Source organism: Ostrinia nubilalis, chromosome 5 (assembly GCF_963855985.1).
Source record: "Ostrinia nubilalis chromosome 5, ilOstNubi1.1, whole genome shotgun sequence".
Classification (NCBI taxonomy): Eukaryota; Metazoa; Arthropoda; class Insecta; order Lepidoptera; family Crambidae; genus Ostrinia; species Ostrinia nubilalis.
Window position 1 is genome coordinate 7,196,336 of NC_087092.1, and position 20,473 is coordinate 7,216,808.

The window sequence follows — 20,473 nt, forward strand, 5'->3', positions numbered from 1 at the left end:
ATACGTCATGGATAGAATAAACAACAGGATAAAGCAAGACAAAAGGGGAAACAGGAATAATTAACTCCGCAATAAGGTCACATGTCTATGACATAGAAAAATAAGTAATAAACAGTAACCAGAAGTTATTTTATAATTATATAAATTCCAGGAACATCGAGAATATCTCCAAGTACATTACTATAGTAATACTAAATCTGATTATGGTGCAGCTTAATATTTTTGCACTTTAAGAATGTAAAAAAAGTTTTTTGAAAATTTTCATGTAATGGTAAAGGAATAAATAAGGTCATCATTTACCTAATTTATATTTACAACTACTTAGCTTTTGCCCTCGACTTCGACCACGTAGAAGTCGAAAACGTTCTCATAAGATTTTTAAATGATTTTTAACCATTATTAAAAGTAAAGTTAGTACGAAAATGAAAAGCAATAATAAGTTAGGTGAAAGCTTAGTTTTCCTTGCTATCCACTTATTGCCATCAAAATAAAAAAAATATCAGATAGGGTCGAAAGCTAGAAAGCACCAGGTTCAAAGGTACAATAAGGCTTCAAGTTGTAAGTTAATTAGAAAGTCAGTTTAATAATCTTTTTCCTTGTTAGTATTTCAGTATCACAAAATTCAGGATGCCTTTGAAATCTGTGAAATGCTAAGGAAACCGCTTGCAGTTTCTATTTTGCTGGAACATCGGGAGTTGGCGTTGACAGCATCTAACCAATCTGTCACGCGGGGTCAAGTTATCGGGACTTATTGGTGCTAAAATACTATGTTGATAGGCTGGGGTTGGTGCGTGTGTGGTCTGTATTGTTTACGAGCCGGTGCAGCGCTGCAGGTTGCGGCGCGCGGGAGGCTGCTCGACAGGTCAGGCGCACGCGCGGGGCAGGCCAGCGTCCCGCAGCAGTGCCTCGCCGCCACTCAGTGCACGCGCCGCTCCGACGCCGCGCGCCCATACCAGCGCTTCCGAGCGCGACACCGACAAGTTTCCCGAAAACTTTACCGCCTCACACACGCGAACTTAAGCTCACTCGCTGTGCTTACGCGAGCGAGCTTCTCCAACAGTGCACAGTGAAGTTCATTATTTACCATTTACCCGCTCGGAGGGACGACAATTCGTATTTTAAGGTGAGTTTGATCACTATTTATCTGATACGACCGGTTTATTTTACACATACGTTTCGATTTGAAAATATGTATTTTTTATGTCTATGTTATATTAGAAAGTTACTGGCATAGCAACGAAACAAGTTGAAACTACTCGTACACGTATAAGTGCGCGAGTAGGCACTCGAGTTGATGTAACCTCGTTATGTTGGGGCAAGTTAAATAATGTGCGATTTGACAAATATATTAACATACCTGTCCTTATAGTCGTGTTAAAACACACCGTTAAATTAGCACGATCTTCCTTATTTATCTATAATTACGTGAAACCATTGAGTTTTTTGTAAAATAATCAAGCGACGTACCAATACTAAGAAACGTACGCATACGTTAATGAATATTTAACTGTTCCAAGAATCTGCCTTGAGATTAATTGAAATTGTTAATTAATGCGGTCTTTGTCAACGCACTCCTTGCAGGTTGGAGGAAAGAACCTCGCGAGTACAAGTCAACATGCGCCAAAGCAATTGAATCTAATAATAACTTGCCAGTAAAAATATCTACCCTTGTTAAAGTTATTATTTTTAAACTTAAGTAAGTAATAAGAATTTTAAAATAGGCAAAGGAATAAAAGTATTAAATGAGAATCTAGGTAATACCCTGCATATAAAATTTCAAAAAATTGCATCTTTTTTTTATTTTTAGCCCATTGTTATCGTTATGCCATCTTACACCATCGCACCAGAAGGCTCTATAAAATTATTCGAGGAAGCTAAAATTATCATATTATTTGAGTTTATGTGTAACCTATGAACTAAAATATCAACAAGAAACTTTTGACGACCTTGACCAGTTTTACTGGTATTTGACGTCTCAAATCCGATGCCGTTCGGTATCCACACTTTCCACATACTAATCTTTGAGAGTTTGCTTTATGGGGTTATAAACTTAAAGCTTCTTAATTTTGAATATTTTAAACAAATATACAGAAAATTTTATAGTTTTATCATGTTTTAACATTTTAGTAATTTAAGTTCAAGGTATTTTCTGTATTTTTATAAGTTGACCATTTATAACTTTAGAAAGCCCGTAGTGAAGGTAATTTAAACCTATAAAAACAATGTTAAGTAATTTTTTACATAATTTTAGTAATGCTAAACATTTTTAGGATCAGAAAAACAATTTAACTGACACTCTTATCATTTAAACAGAGTTATATTTTATGTTCCCAAAATAGTTGATCTGTGAGGAAGTTAATTAAGTATAATTAACAATATTTTATAAATATTTACTGTGCCACTAAAACAGCTAACAGCAAAAAATAAGTTTGACGGCGCATCGATTATTTTAGAGCGGGGTAGTCGTCCCGCTCTGACGCAACACCGAGCGCTGGCGCGCGCCCGCAGTCGAGCGCAGCCTTCATAGCGGTTATATCGATTTGCATCGCGCAACTACGCTACGTGTTCGGTGGAGTGTCTGTGATTTTCGATTAATTCTAATATCGGCAATGTAATAGAAGTAATATCTCGGTGATTATTAAAATAGCTTGGACTTAATGGTGAAAGTTCGTTTAATTTTCCTCGCCCGATTACCCACGCCAATCTACCCACTATTTGACACTATTGGCAATGGAGACCCACGATAATGATAGAGGTACTGATCCTTCACATCAGGGTGACGTGCCTTTATCAGAAGTGGGATGCGAAGGGCAAACATCTGAGGAAAATGTCCGTGGCCGAGAGACAACGACACCGAACTTTGTGCTTCATATGGAGACCTTGTTATCAAGATTATTGTCGACGCCGCAACCGGAACGTTCAACCAGTGCCAGTACCCAGCTGATCCAGTTCAACCCTGACGACAGTGAAGCGGATATAGAAGGTTGGTGCAGAGTGACCGAGATAATAATTGACAATAGAAAATTAGAAGGCGCAGAGCTATTGCTGGTACTTACACACGCTTTGAAGGGGCGAGCTGCTTCATGCTTAACAAAGCTACATGCTTCGCAGCTATCATGGCCTCAGATAAAAGAATTGCTGCTAGCCAAATTTGCGAAACCCATGTTGGCTCAAGACTACTTCGATGATATACTTCGATTTCAAGTTGGACCCAAGGAGACAGCGTGTGAAGCAGCTATGCGGCTCTGGAGTCTCATAGAACGCATACCACGTACCGAAATGGCCGAAGACATACAGACTGGGTTTGTAGCCGCTGTACTAAGCCAGAAGGATCCCGCCATTCGAAGAGAGCTGCACTCGCACAATGTATCAACGAGAGCCCAACTTTTTCGTATTCTTAATGGGATTTCACTGAAACGTCGACATGACATCAACGACATGACCCAAGATATCGAAACTAAGAGAGCTCGTTTTATGGAACCACGCTTTACCGGAACGTGTCACCGTTGTGGCGCTCAAGGACATAAGGCGCTAGACTGCCGTAGAAGACGTGATAATATACCGGCAGCGACCAAGACTTCGGACCTATCATCGAAGACACCGGAAACGTCGCGTTCACTCACCTGCTTCGTGTGTGGCCAACCAGGGCACCTCGCATCGACGTGTCCAGACAGAAGAGGAGGAGGAGGAGCGCCAGCGACAACCAAGGAGGTCCACGTCTGCGAGCGCAGAGCATCCAGGAGCACCTTAACTACATCATCTGGTGAGCCCGTCTCCTTTCTTTTTGATAGTGGTTCCGCTTGCTCGTTAGTGACTAGTAGCTTTGCTGAGAAGTTTCCGGGTACTTTGCATAACAATTTGGTTTGTCTAACCGGTATCGGTAAAGAGGATGTGAAATGTGTGTCACAGGTCTTTAGCCCCGTCACTATTCAAGGAATTACGGTACCTTTACTTTTCCATATTGTTCCCGATGGTAGTATAACAGAACCCGTTATTATAGGCAGAGATTTGCTAGAAAACGATGTCCGTGTACAAATCAATAGCGATAAAATAGAGTTTTCCTTGAGCAAGAAAGTTAACTTGACCGATAAATCTGACAGTTTTGACTTTTCCATGATAGACACCGATTTAGAGGGCGACGATAAAACCGCTCTCATCAACGTATTAAAAAAATATAGTGACTTCTTTATCGATGGCATACCTACACGACGTGTGACGACTGGTACTTTGCGCATAGATCCCATTGACCCTAATAAAATTGTTCAGAGGCGCCCCTACAGATTAGCACCTACGGAAAAGGAAATTGTTAAGGACAAAATAGAATCTCTTTTAAAAGCAGGTGTCATCCGCGAGAGTAACTCCCCGTTCGCCAGCCCAATCCTCCTAGTAAAAAAAAAGGACGGAACGGACAGAATGTGCGTGGATTATAGAGAACTTAACGCAAACACGCGTCCAGAACACTTTCCCCTGCCCAGGATTGACGAACAAATAGATCGTCTTCATGGTGCTCATTATTTTTCTTCCCTGGACATGGCATCCGGGTACCACCAAATTTTAGTTGACAGCGATAGCGATAGCATAGCCCGAACAGCCTTCGTGACACCTGAAGGGCAGTATGAGTATCTGGCCATGCCCTTCGGGTTACGTAACTCAGCTTCTGTGTATCAGCGGTGCATAAATAAGGCCCTAGGTCCCCTAAAAGATAAAGTAGCCTTAGCGTATATGGATGACGTGCTCTGCTATTCAAGTGACGTCACCCAGGGCCTAGAACGCCTTGACAAAACACTCTTAGCGTTATCGGAAGCTGGATTTTCTTTCAATATTAAGAAATGTAAATTTATGAAGGGTCAAATCGATTATCTTGGCTATGTTATAAAATCTGGTGAAGTAGCTCCAAACCCTAAGAAGATTCAAGCCTTGGCAAATGCACCGACCCCAAAGACGGCCACACAGGTTAGGCAATTTTTGGGCCTTGCCTCCTATTTTAGGCGGTTTGTACCAAACTATACTCGTGTTGTAGGACCTCTTTACCCGCTGACAAAATTAAAGGGTCCAATAAAATGGACTGAAGCCCATGATGAGATCCATAAGAAAATTGTTAAAATACTGACGTCTGAGCCTGTGCTCACAATATTTGACCGCGATGCTCCTATCGAGCTCCACACAGACGCGAGTTCAGAAGGATACGGGGCAATACTTATACAGCGTAAAGACAATGTACCTCATGTTGTGTCGTATTTCAGCCGTCGAACGACCGACACGGAATCTAGGTATCATTCGTACGAACTAGAAACCCTGGCGGTCGTTCGAGCGGTAGAAAACTTCCGCCACTATTTATATGGACAGCATTTCACAGTCTTTACGGACTGCAATTCTCTTAAAGCGTCCAAGTCCAAAACAGACCTTACCCCGCGTGTCCATCGTTGGTGGGCCTTTCTGCAGGCCTATGACTTTGACATAGTCCACAAACAGGGTACCAGCATGGAACACGCAGACTTTTTGTCTAGAAATCTTCCTCAATCAGAATCTCCACCCGGACAGTCAGAATTAGATAAGACACATGACACGGTAAAGAAAATTAAAGATGTCCATTTCGTTGAGTTGCACCAAGGCTGGTTGGCAGTAGAGCAGAAACGTGATAGTGAAATCCAAGACCTGATTTCAAAGCATACTAATAGGGAACTCCCCGAAGCAGTAGCTCATACATATGACATTAGGCAGGGTATACTATACAGGAAAGTAGAACGCAACAAAAGCACTTTTTGGCTTCCAATTGTCCCCAGGTCTCTTACATGGACTTTGATCAACCACGTGCATACAGAAATCATGCACTTAGGCGCAGAAAAGACCCTAGATAAACTGTACGAACAGTATTGGTTCCCACAAATGGCGAAACAAGTTCGCATGTTTGTAAGTTCATGTATTGTGTGTAAGGCTTCCAAAGGTTGCTCAGGAGCCCAACAGGTCAGGCTGCACCCCATCCCTAAAGCTGCTACGCCTTGGCACACCATCCATATAGATATCACAGGCAAACTAAGTGGAAAAAGCGATAGGAAAGAATACTCTTCTGTTATAATCGATTCCTTCACTAAGTACGTTCTCTTAGAGTATACTTCCTCTCTCGATGCTGCTAGTGCAGTTAAAGCCCTAAAGAAAGCCGTTTGTCTTTTTGGAGCCCCCAAGCGGATAATTGCCGATCAGGGTCGGTGTTACATCAGCGCCGACTTTAAGCAGTTCTGTTCTGACCACAACATCGAACTACATTTTATCGCTACGGGTTCCAGTAGAGCCAATGGTCAAGTGGAGCGAGTGATGCGCACTTTAAAGAGCCTTCTCACTATTATAGAAAATGACCCCAACAAAACATGGCGAGACGAACTTCCTGATGTCCAGCTAGCATTAAACAGTACGCGATCTCGAGTCACAGGTTACACTCCAACAGAATTGATGTTCGGTATACGCGCGCAGTCTTTAGGCATATCCCGTATAGCCCACCAAGTAGAACCAGAACAGCGTATAGATTTAGAGGAAGCTAGAAACATTGCAGCGCAAAACATTAGTAAGGCCGCGTCTTCTGAAATAGAACGATTTAACCGAGGCCGCGCAGTGGTAAAACCATTTTCTACTGGTGAGTACGTTTTCATAAAATCCAGTGAACGCAACCAGACGAAACTGCATAGGAAATTTAGGGGTCCGTTTGTAATTACTCGCGTGCTAGATCATGACCGGTATGAGCTGCGGAATATTGACGGGTCTAATAGAACGTATAAGTATGCACACGAAAATCTACGTGCGGTACCCAGAGGCTACGATGGCTTACTTGAAATAGCTACTTCTCTAACTGACTGTGACGAAGTGGCCGAGACGGCGGGCCAGGGTCAAAATGAGATGGAGAGGGTTTCGTCCGATGATGATAGTGAAACCGTGTCTGTTGATGGCTCGCGTACTTGTTCCGCTACTTCCGGAACCCTCTCTGCCTCTGAATTAGACGAGCCCTAACTTTATGTGAGTGTTATTTTTTCATTGTCCGTGTGTGTAATATTGTGTGTGAGAGACTGGGAGTACCTTTGTCGTAGTAGGTTAAGGGACTGGCTTATGATGGTCGATGTCCTAAAAGCCTGACTACATTGGGATCAAGGGATTGGTTTGGGGACTGGCTTATATTGGTCGATGTTCCTAATCAGTCTGCTGTAGCCTGTGAGAGGCTGGGTTGGCCTGTGAGAGGCTGAGTTGGCCTGTGAGAGGCTGAGTTGGCCTGTGAGAGGCTGAGTTGGCCTGTGAGAGGCGTTATGGAGTTTATGGTTTGGCAAATGGTCGAAGGGACGCTGAGGGGTTGTCCGGTCCATGTCGCCATATCAGATGGAGGCTGGTCGAAGGGACGCTTGCGCTCAGTTGTCCGGTCCATTATGTTGGTGTGTGTGTGTGTGTGTGCTTAATTCACCGTCTTCATAAATTATGTCAGTGATGGACGAGCGTGGGTGGGATTTACCAGTTATTCATTTTGTCCCTGCAGATTAACGGGAGGAGGAGAGTGACTGGCATATGAGATCGCACGAGGACGTGCCAATGTCAGTCTGGCCGTGACGGCGCATCGATTATTTTAGAGCGGGGTAGTCGTCCCGCTCTGACGCAACACCGAGCGCTGGCGCGCGCCCGCAGTCGAGCGCAGCCTTCATAGCGGTTATATCGATTTGCATCGCGCAACTACGCTACGTGTTCGGTGGAGTGTCTGTGATTTTCGATTAATTCTAATATCGGCAATGTAATAGAAGTAATATCTCGGTGATTATTAAAATAGCTTGGACTTAATGGTGAAAGTTCGTTTAATTTTCCTCGCCCGATTACCCACGCCAATCTACCCACTATTTGACACTATTGGCAATGGAGACCCACGATAATGATAGAGGTACTGATCCTTCACATCAGGGTGACGTGCCTTTAAGTTTATATTCTAATTATTATAATAATAGTATACAAAACTAGGTCTAGGTTTTATTAATAATAAGAACAACCAATTATGTTTGGTTGTTTGTCACAGTGACGCTTTGGTTGCATTGATTTAATATTAGGTACACAAATCTTTTATCTGCTGTTGCCGTGGTTTCCCGTTCTTATCAAATCGCCTGAAATAAATTATATTTCAAAATTATGTAAACAATAGTTTAATTTTAATTCAGTCAAGTTAGTAAAATGGCAGGTGAACCTTGAACCAATAGGATACGGCAAATTTCATTTAATAGGCCCATAGGAAATACAGAAAGTAACAGCTCAATAATTCTCATTGAAAACAACAGTTATAAATTATTTGTTATTTATTACTTGACCGATATAATTATTTGGTCAAATGTCACATGTTTTCCTAATAATGTAGGTTGATTAAACAATTGTAAAAAATCAGAACTAACGAAATAATTAATTGATTACACAGGGAAAATCTATTTCATTGTATAGTTAATTAAAACAATAGCTCACAACATCAAATACAGAGGCAACTCATTTTGCGTCACTAATCGCCTTAAAAATTCAATTGATATGCTCGGCATGTCAGATTGTGGGGTTTGCCCGTGCCATATCTCTTTCTTAATGAACTGTGTAATCTGTATTCGTCAGCTGTCACCTATCTTACATTATTGATTAAATTTTATCCACGGTCTGGCAGGATAGTGTAGCGTGACCACCTGTCTGCCCTTTGGTCGACCTGATTACGGTTGCTAGATTGCAACTTTTCAGGAAAATTACACTATGATCAGCACTTCACTATCAGATAGTGCCTAAACTAAAAATAACATAGATAATTAAGTGTGTTAGGAATTATGAGCTTTTGCGTTTGATCAAGTCTGTGAATACGCCTTAATAACACCTAATCAGAAGAGTTTTAGGCTGACACTGTGTAGGTATGTTGTCGACACGAAAAGAAGAAGAAGAAGAAGAAAGAAAAGTTAAGTTTTCTTGGTTCTAAATTCGAGTTCAGGCCGGACACGGTATACTCGTAAAATCACTATGACTTTACTAGATAAACTAGATTGAAGGGAATATGACTTCCGTGCTTCGCAGGGCACTTCAGACGTTTATAGGGGCTTACGAGTATAACTATAGGACGTCAGTTACCTACAAAAAATAAAAAGAAACAAAAATTCAGAATAGCACTCTAGTTTTGATTAAATGAGCGTTTGTAGGTAATTTTTATCCAGATTAACTCATTAAACAGATTAAACACCATAGTAACAATTTAACCAAATGGGATGTGCGTATCTAATTTGGGAATTCCTGCCGTTTGTATGACTCGTCGGGAGACGCGACTATTCGCCTATCCATAAACATAATTTATACCACACGTTGAGTGGTCCCTATGACGATGCCATGCCTCATCGTTTCAGCGAAAGGCAGCCATGACTCACCGATCATTCAGACCGGAGTTTGTATACTCATACTTTCATTGTAGAGATTATTTTCAAGTGAATGTTTTATTTATCTACACCCGGTAATCCGTTTTGTTGTAGCCATTGATAAGCATTAAGCATGCTCCAATTCATGCGGCCGGTTGAAAGATGAAAGATTTGCGTGTATTTTAGATTTTGCGCTAATCCAAACTCGTACTAGGCGATGATTGTTCTGAAGCAGAATAGGAGTTCCGTGAACTTTCAAAATCTTAAATTCTTAATGATTATTTAGGCCTTAGTATTATATTATAACGAAGTGAAACTAGTTATTAAACAGCCTAAATTTTTTTTGTAGATTGAAAACTAGCCTTTCCGCATGCCTGCGCATAGATTTTAATATTTTTTTCGGATTTGTCTAGTCCTGCATTATAAAATATTCTACAACATTATCACATTCTACACGCATTCACATTCTTCATGTCTACGAAATATTTATTTAGATTTAGTACCATTACTTGCCAATGGATACGTTTTCTTACACAAAATAATTTTTTGAACTATAATATTCAAATAATTATAATATTATATGTAAAAGTTTAAATTTTGACCCTTCAATCTCCTCTTTCAACTGTAAATTAAAGTTGTCATTATAGTTCTTTTTCTTAAACCACTTTTAAGTAACAATAAACACTGTAACTTAATTATTTCTGCTGAATACTGCCAAAAATCACAGCGAGCCCAGCAGTCAGAGTAAACAAGTACACAATCACGTGATAAAATAGTAAGCTTTTAATTAATGGTAAATAAGGCTGAGATAACCTTTAAGCTGGGAGATAACGCATTCGAGCCGGGTTCGGTTGAAAGTACGAAGAGAGCATCAGCACGTCTGCTAATTAGTCTGCTTTGTAGTCCAGACAGTCTGGCTGCGATGTAACTATTAAATTGAATACAGTTCACATTTTTACCAAAATTAGCAGGATGCTCTGTAAAAAAAATATCATAGTATTAAATTTTTATTCGAAAAAGATGTAGGCATTACAAAATTCGGATTGTTTCTAATTCGGATTGTTCATAGCGACGAAACGGTGAAGGTATGGGACTGGCCGACTCGTGGAACGCTGGTTCGATCCCCGCTGCCGCTTAACTGGTGAACCCAATTGTAACACATATTTAGCTTACCACGAGGGATAAACGGAATAAAAAAAACTATGAAACAGAAACGTAGTCGTTTGTTTTATTCAAAGCATTTGTAATTATGTCAACCATTTCAGCGATTTAATGACACGTAGATGGTATCTTGTTGACGTGTCTGTCTGTGTATATCTGTAATCTTAGCATTTATCTAAAGAATTTGAAATTATCGGATACTCACACCGATCAGGAAACATTGTTTTCTTCAGTATCTAAATTACTCGTTGATTTATCATTGCATTCCAATATCGTCATACAGTTGAACAATGATGTAATGTACTTTTCAGATAAGGTGTGTACAATTCCGAAAGTCAAGTAGATAAAATGTTGCTTACCTAAAGTTGTAACCTTATGTCCGGTTCACCTGTAAATCATCGGTCTATTCAGTCAGTAATATCGGTTCAGATTTTTTAAATTAATTTCTTAAAATTTGGTTTTTGTATTTTAATTTTTTTCTTCCTTAAAGATTCGACTTAATTAATTGAACAATTCTTTGCTTTCTCTTTTTTAATACGCAGCATAAAAAACGCCTTTTGTTTCCTTTTATGCGTTACTTTTTTATGATAAAAGAAATACACTTTGTATTTGTTTGTGACAATAATGTTGAGCATGTCAAGAATACATCTCGTCTCAATGGACAATAAATGTAATTGAAATGTAACCAATAGGAACCCGTTAATGACAATGTCAATTGTTTTGCATGATTTCTGTATTAGCGGTCAGTGAGTTCAACGGCGGAGAGGAAACTTTTTAATGGATGCAATCATTTATTGGCTAACATAACAATGCGTGTAGACAAAGTAACTTCACTACGGAATTACAGACAGTTTTTCAGTACCTGTTAAGTTTTCTTAAAATATTTCGTAGCACTAGACTGCGCGGGAGTCTATCGCTTTCCGAAAACGTGTAACGTATAGTTATTCCTTACATTTATTTTGTTCACGTATCGTTATCGAATAACGAGCGATTCGCAACATACATCACTAACGGTAATTCATTAAGCAACATAGCAATCACAGTAATTTTAATAATTATCATTATAGGTACAGAAGAATTTATCTCGAACAACTTTATAAACACGGATTGTGTGCCATTCGTGTGACACGACGATAACGGCGGGTCGCGGCTATTCATTCAAGTTTTAATTAAATAAAATGACTGACCGACTCAATCACTATTGTTACTCATTTGCTATTGTGTCGTCTCTTTACAGTGTCAGGTGCTTCTTTTTGTTATTATGAATGTAATTTAAATCAATAGATTTTATTGAATTGATGCAACTTAAAAAAGCTTGTAGCTTGCGTCTAGTATTTTGTGCGTCTAGGGATCGGTTAGGTTAGGGCACTGCTGTAGGATTTTATCATGTCACTAAAGAAAACTTCCGATAGTATTTTTATTTGTATCTTTGGATAGGCGTTTTTTTACAGGATTTGTGAAACCGATGAATTTCCTGGTTAGGATGTTTAAAAAAATTCAAACTGACGAAAACGACACTAAGCTAAGACAAAAGCTTTGAGCTTTTTTTCCTGTTTTGTATAGTTCCGGATTTGGTCAATCCCCACTTAATATTTACTCTTTAGGCAATTTTCACGGTTTGGCCTCTTTTGACGATTTATTTATTTATTAAGAATTCATCTACTGACATACTTAGACGGTTAATGATGAAAATAATTTCTTTAATAAAGTAGGTAACTACATAATTATGATTTTTTTACCTGTTTAGTGTTAGAAAAGACAAAGGGAAAATCAAATACCTAAATGGTAATTCTTAATGGAATTTGTCATACTTGGCTGCAAAATGTGACTATAGGTAAAATCGATTTTCCTCATGTGTCAATTTAGAAGGTAATTATTGTGACACTTTCTTTTGTAGGTGCTGATTGTATGACACACTTTATTTTACGATAGCGATAAACACTTTTGTGTGTTATGAATGAGTTGTAGGTTGTAGGCAGTTAAAATGTTAATTGAAAGTGTAATGAGTAATATACAGTTTTCTAGGACATTGACTTATTTTAAACGAGGTATTTCTTGAAGCGCACTATTGCCACCTTGTTATATTCCTTAAATCTTTGAAATCTTCAGGACCCGAACAATTTTATATATTTTACACAAATTAAGAGTTTAAAGTATGTATAAAATAATATTATGTGTGCCGTCACAAAAAAAACTGTTATTTTAGGATATAAGCCCATTTAAAACAGCTCTTTGACGCTGTCCTACTTTTTGTAAGGAGCTCTAGTATTTAAAAAAAATATTTTAATGAATTCATAAAATATAATATTAGTACGCCATTCTTCCTTGATTTGAAAGTGAGTCACAACATTCATTGCGTGTCAGTAATGACAAATTGCACACATGCAATCGCCTTTGCTACTGCGTAATTTGGTGCAATTTCTACCCCTTTCTAAGAAATCATTGAACGTGTATTAATAGGAAGTATGTTCCGTTTCGTTTCTGATATTAAATCGTTATCTGACAGTTGCTGCACTGCGCTTTATAATTATAATAGATTCGCAGTGGCTGAGACTAACCAGAGACTATAGAGCGAATAGTATAAATCAGGTGCGCGGTTTGCCATGCGGTGTAAATATTTATTTACATTTCGTGCCGGTGTGGCACGACGCGTATCTACTCAAGGGATACCAGGGATTCACGCGCGTGCAAAAGCGTGCCACGTTGTGGTTCTTTCGTGCTGTAGTTGCTGGGGGATAGTGGTCTTTATGGCCTGATATTTGAGTTATAGTGTCGTGTGTGATTGTAAAAAGTGTCGGCTGGCCGTTGGCGACAATCAGGCTGCGTGGGCACTATCGCGCGAGGTCGCGCCGCTCACCCCGCTATCTCGGCCGTGCAGCGGCTCATTAACTCTATTAATAATTATAATTCATCTCATATCTTCTACCCTATTGTTCTTCGGGACGTTTTCCACTCATTAAACGTGTACCTATGTCACCTTCAAACTGTCGTTGTACGGGTCAAATTGCTATCAGTTTGTAATCGCTATTTTTCGGTCGCGAAAATACTCGTACATCCATTAATAACACCTGATAAGCATGTCGGTACATCCACACTTGAGTATTTATTGATTTTGTCTTAAAATGTGAATGATACACTCATTTAGGTATATGATACATTTGGTGTCCATTTGCGTATGTGTTGCTAGCTCAAGTAAAGATGGTAATGAAGGAGTAATTTGTTTCCGATTGCACTATTTTAAATTAAGTACCTACGAAAAGCTTAATTTATTCATTTGCTATGTTTAACCTTTAATTGTTTTGTAATCAATTAATAATTCTGTTGACTTTGAAAAAGCAAGTTACGTAAAACGTGGCCATGCAATAGCGTATTGACAGGTTATAAAAAGTGTCTCAGTTACTGGTGGTGTGAGCCCCAGCAAGTAAAGGTTAGGCGTAGGCGTCGCAGGTGAAAGGGCGTGGCGTAACGCACCCCGCCTCTCCCACCTGCTTTCCGTACCCGCCCGTTTCATGAACAAGCTATATTTTCTTTATTACCTAAAAAAATATCAAACTCATCGCGATGCCTTCTTACTGTCTTATTATATAGTGCCAACAAATGATGCTTAATTATCTGTGCCTAATAATACCTATGCACGACGATCTGGTAAAGGTCGCGGGAGGACCCTGGATGCGGGCAGCGCAGGACCGTTAATTGTGAAAAACTTTGGGGGAGGCCTTTGTCCAGCAGAGGACGTCATTTGGCTGAAACGAACAATATGCACGCACGCATCTTTGAAAGATAAGTTGGTATTTCTGAACGCAATCGATAACTTTTCTAGTCTATTTTACATCATAGTCTATTTTCTTAGGTAGGTATACGACGTACTACGTCAAACGATATCCTAAATTGCGTTAATTAGATTTAGGATGAACTTAAAACGTAATTTAATGGGTTTCCTTAAACAAAACAAATCAAAAGAGAACGGTGATAATTGATTTGTCACTTTGTAAATCGAATTGCAAGACTCCGGTAAAACTTTAAGGAAAAACTGATGTATATTTTAAGTGCTAAGCTCACACTTTTCCTATATTTGCCGACGTCTTAATGGACTTGCTGTGTTTGAGGCTGTTAATTCAATTAGCTAGACCCAGACGGTCGTTCGTCAGTCAACGGTACTCATTGTTTTATTCTACTAGGGGAGACCGAGGAGATTTGTAACAGAGGTGAGTTGTTACAAAGCTAATTTCTGTGCACCTATGACAGGCTGAGTTGCACCGTCTAACTGTAACCGTAACTTTAACGATAACCGGTGTTTTTTGTATGGAGTTTGAGAGATCTTTGACATTTGTTAAAGTTAAAGTAAGATGGTGCAACCCAGCCTTAGTGGGCTGAAAATTTCACGCAAAATCTGGAGTGTCGAAATATCAATCAATGAATACGTGAAGTCGCAAGCTCGATAAACGGTCTTAGGTTCAGAGAAATGGACTTTATCACAACACACCTCTGTTACAACTCTCCTCGGTCTCCCCTGCAAAATCCTTAATGTGTTCGTTTGGCAGTTAGACTCAACTACATTTCTACATTAGTGCTATAGACTACTATATTTCTACACTGTTGCTCGGCCGTGTCGAATTGTATTTAGTCTACGGGTTTTATGATTGTTATGACTACTTTTTAAGCCACGTTTTACCGTGCTTTCTGTCGGTTGTATATCAAAATATACACTGCCATGTACATAATCACGTAGATTAACATTACGCAATCAAGTAAGTAGGATTTTTTGGGTTTTTTCTCGTGGACATGGGTTGTCCACAGATGAAAAGTATTTCTTTCAGCATTTAATTCAGAAAATAAGCCTCACAGTTAACCATTTTTCATTTATACTTTAATTGAAAATGCATTATCTGTTTGTCTGGTGTTTCTAAATTGCGATCTGAGTATCTAAAGGTGACAAGGTTTGCGTGCAATTAGACACCGTGATACCTTATTTGGGTTTGTTCTAAGTTAATTAATGGAAATATCCATTCTCACGCTTGTACGACCCAAATTTATATTAGCATCTCAAACAAAAGATGTAATCATGGAATTACCTTCAATATTTGTTCGAGATAAATGGCGTACATTGGCATAATCCTGGCTCGGAATCGGTAGCTATGTTGTAACTTCTGCCAGTACACAGTCAGCCGGCCGCGGTGCGCTTATTAAGAGAAAACTGTAATTTGACTAAATAACATACAAGGTAACTTGTAAGTACCTATTCATGTACAAGTCTATCAACATTTTTGAAGTGTTAATACCATTGAGAAATCAATCCGTGTTGAGTTTAAGATTACATATGGCTGTAACTTTAAAAATTTTATCTTATAGGAAAATTTACAGTATGAGTAGGATATAAGGACGTATTGTTTAAATTTTCTCGAAATGAGCATATTTTTTTATTAGTAAGCTCGATTTCACAATAAGTAATTGATTTATCCACAGATCTGTGGTTTTATAATTGTATGACTATGTACTTATTTACTTAGTCATCTTGGTACGAAGACTATTTCATTTGATTCCACGTTGTCACCCCATTGGGGTTTTGCCCCTGCCGATCATCGAACTTAAAGAAAAACCTGATCTTGTTTCGATCCGAGTACAGTTAGCCGAGCATTAAGTAATCGGACCCGAGAGCGTCGAGATAATGTTGTGTACGCGTGAAATATATCCGAGCGTTTTTATTGCGGCCGCGTTCTCGCACTGGTATGCGCGCGTTTCTGCGCCGAAGAAATTCTGTCGAAGAGTGGTTTGCCTCTCGGCGACCTTGTCGCGCGCAGCCTCCGAGCGTACGCTGCGCCCGCGCTGCCTTCGTGAAAGTAGGTGACGCCCGCCGCGGCGCTAGGGCTGTCGACCGCTGTAGTAACATGGAATTGCGTTCCCGCAGGCTTGGGCGGTGTGACGTCACTACTACGAAATTTGCTACGAATTCGGTCAGTATGTTTTGAAGTTTTCAGTTGCGATACTGAAGAACATGATTGATAAAATGTGGTTTGTGGCGTCAAAGCGGGCTTACTTCGATTTTGTTTGTCCCTACAGACATAATCTAGTACTTTTTGGGTTGTAATGCGAAGGCAGATCTTAAGACAACGGAGGCTCTACCTGGTGGTCGGAGAAAAGTAGTAATATACTGATTCTTATTATTCTACTTTGCTTACATTTGATTATACCCAAATAAAAGTAATTTCACTGATGTGAAAACCCTACAAACCACCCGTCTTCACTCGCAACTTGCGACTTGCGGGCCCTACGCCCGATTTTAAAAGCTGCTTTCTAAATGTACTCGTGTGCACATGACATTATGTGTGTTGAAACTCTTATGAGACGATCGATAGGCGCAACACGTATCGCAATTAAAATACTTATCTGTGATTGTGATTCCGTTACATATTCAGGGCTGATGGAAAACGTTATATTTTATTACGCGTCATATTTTATAGTTTGGTCGTCACAATAGCATAACTTAATTTTCTAGTTTAATACCACGAGTATTGGACGAACTTTGGAAATATTTTATAATTTGTATCTCACTGTGGACACGTCTCTTATGGTTTTATTAGCTAACAGTAGAGTTTATCAAACAAGTTCAACATCACGTGTTTGAGTCGCTCTAAAAATATACGGCTTTAAATGTAAAGTAAATCACATTAATTTTATGTCTAAATGTCAAATACCTATTTACATCTAATTCCCCAAAAATGTGGACACTAATGAACTCTTTTCCTTATCGGTTAAGGGGCACACAATGCGACAAGTGTCGAGAAAAATAACTAATTAAAGTCCGACTGTTAGTTAAGTTCATGAATTATCCATGTAATTAACCATAAAATAGGTACTGATAGACGCAGAAAAAGGGCGTGTTACAACAAATACACAACAGATTTTAAATTAACACGTACGATTAATTTTTGTGTCCTTAATTGGAAATAAACACTCAAACACAATTTTTTACTGATTCGGGTAAACTTTAGGGAAGTGGACTAAACACAAAACACGGAAAATTCATGAAACTCCTGTAATTTTCTTTAAATTAATTTCAGGACTTCAATTGACAGTTAACTTTTCCCCAGCAGTAATTTAGCCTTCACTAGTTGAGTTTTATTTACGCGATCAAGCTGTAGATCTTGGCTGTTGCCACACAGAGGTTGCGGTGATGGGAATAAGATATAGCAATAGTCCCGTTGTATAAGCTCTGGAATTCAATTGTGAAATTCCTTAGCCAACAGAATTTCTGAGTAACAGAACCGTGTTATTTTTTCCATGTAAGACGAATAATTTTCCTATAGCAAATTCATACTCAGCGCAATTGTTCTTCGAGGAAATTTTTATTTGTTTGTTGGTACATCAATAAGAATTTAAAACAATTAACTGCAACAATGTAGCGATCCAATCTGTAATTTATATTCAATGACTACTTACTAAGTTAATAACATATTTTTTCATCCCAGTAGCTGCATAACGACAGCATAAAGAATGTTATCTCTGGCTTATGCAATTTCTCCGAAGTCCATTGTTAATGTTGGTAATAAATGAAACTAAAGACATTCCGTTGAATGCTTACTCCGGGTTTCCAGGATTGCTCACTGCGCGTCTCATTTGGTTTTTGTTCGATTCATATCGGTTTTGAAGCCAGTCGAATTTTTTCTTCTCGAGAGACTAGTACTCTAGAGTGGTCAGCTAAAGGACTCTACATGCTGGAAAATTCGCAGGTATTTGGAAAATTAATTAAATAATTTATCCTGATAAATGCACTATATTTGTTCAAAATATTTTCAACTGCATAGTTTGCACAGCAATTAATAAGATAAGTTAAAAAAAGTTACAATGGTGTAGGATCAACTCCCAAATTTCCGAAAGCTAAAGTTGTTCCTTCCTTCGATATAGGTAAATGCGAATTTGAGCTTTTTGTGTCTTGATTAAGAATAATAATACTTAAAAATAATAATACCTACTTAAATTAAATACCTACGTTTAATAGGTACTTAAGTGGTTTAAAGGAAGTCATCGAATTGTGAAGCAATGATAAACCTACATGACTCCGCTAAATGTTTTGTTCTCATATCATTTTTTTATTGCTTCTATTGTCCAATTGGTATTTGTCGATTAATAATGAGCCCATTGACGTGTCTGGCAAAAAACGAAACAATACTGGTAGCAAATGAGGCGGCTACCAGCTCTTATCCACAGTTCTGGTGCCACTCCTTCCCTTTGTTTACTTGTACTGAGTAGGCTTCTCGGATATGACTCTATGCTATAAAAATTGGGTAGCTTTTTTGTCTCTACTCATTGTATTTATAGAGTGGACAATTATTTTACTTATCAAAATGCCGGTCAAGTCTGATTTGGCCTTGCACATTGAGGGATCCGCATGTACTTTATCTACTACATTGATTTCACTACGGTATACATAAGTAACTTTTTCTTCTTTTTGTGATAAGTATAGCTTTTTGTAAAATTTCATGATTCTTAATTTTAATTTCAGGGTTGAATTCTTTTTGACATAGATAAAAGCACATTCAAAGACATTGACGTGATCCTTTAACGGTTTTCTTATTGTTTTGAGGTAGTTACAGAGCCGGAAAAACGTTTGATTTATTTTATGGATAAAATACATTTTGTTTTGCGGGAAACGTCACCTTCGTTTAATTATTGTTGCATGTCTCCAAATCGAAAACTCGTTTCACACAGCGTCTTAAGATTATGCATTAAGTATGAGCGATAAAAAGACGAAAAAAATTTTCATAAATTCTTTCGGCGTAATAATATTATAATAACGGCTCAAATGACATCAATCAGTGGCGAAGGACGGATCTCTAGTGTACGATACTAATTTATACCGGTTCATTTTAATTATAATCACTAATAAATTAATTTATTACCTTCCACGAGACTATAATGCTGTGAGCGTTCCAACATGACAGCAAAAAGAATATGTTAAGCGTTTCAATTACGTTTATGTATTTTTTGTGGTGAGTGTGCCTGAACGCATTACCGAGGAGGATCTGAAAGCGGAACTAGCGCTGGTAAACAGTAGGTAATTGTGAATATAGACAGCTCGCAAGTACCGCTCTGTCCTGTAAACGCAGATAATATGAACCACTTTTTGCTCCACGCCACGCTGTTATATGTCCGAGTAGAAGGTCAACGCACTCGCGGTATGCTGTAAAAAATGCGCTAAGGACGTTAGTTCGGTATTCTATTAGAACCGATCGTAGGTAATTATCTGTCGATACCCACTCGCTCCGTTTGTCCTTTTTGCAAGAGTATAAAGTTTAAATTGTAGTATTAAAATAGGGTAGAGTTTGTTCTGCTGACCGTACCGGAATTTTCGGGGTCGTCAATTCGCTGATTAGTTCTTTAAATAATTATTTGTGCCGTGATCCGAGAAACGTGCTTGTTAAAAATTATCCTTATTGATTACAGGATTTTGTTGTTGACGTTTCCTTGTTACGAGTTCCACTACAGTGGAGACCCGCTGATAATGTTACCAGAATTTGTTTATCGTCTGTACGAATAAATTAATTTTAAAATGTATCTACTTTTGTAACGTGGTTTAAAATTAGTATTGCGAATGTGTGAGTTGATTTAATTAGTATTTCAACCTTTGAACTTGATAAATTCTATGGCAATAAAGCTTTATTTACATTTACAATTGACGACTTGAATTCAATTTATAGCTGGAGAAAAACAATAACACATATTTTATTGCATGCCTTTTAGATAGTGAAGATTTATTTTATGAAGCAGATGATTTATTTTTCATTATTCCAGAGATAACATGGCTCCCACTGTAAAGTATAGACCTGTGTATCATTAAATATTTCATGGTGATCTGCAACACTCATTATTTGCTAATGTATTATGTGATAGTGACTATATTACACAGCCGTAAACGCCATGTCGGTAGG

The 20,473-nt window shown here is 38.6% G+C and overlaps 1 protein-coding gene across 1 annotated transcript in view; it reads left to right on the forward strand.

The window, feature by feature from the left end:
- The first annotated feature begins 825 nt into the window (after positions 1-825).
- The window catches only part of LOC135071775 (BMP-binding endothelial regulator protein), a 52,743-nt gene continuing 33,095 nt past the window's right edge, over positions 826-20,473 (forward strand). The window contains exon 1 of the mRNA XM_063965582.1: positions 826-1,123. The gene's annotated coding sequence lies outside the window, so the exon portion shown is untranslated. The remainder of the gene's footprint in view (positions 1,124-20,473) is intronic.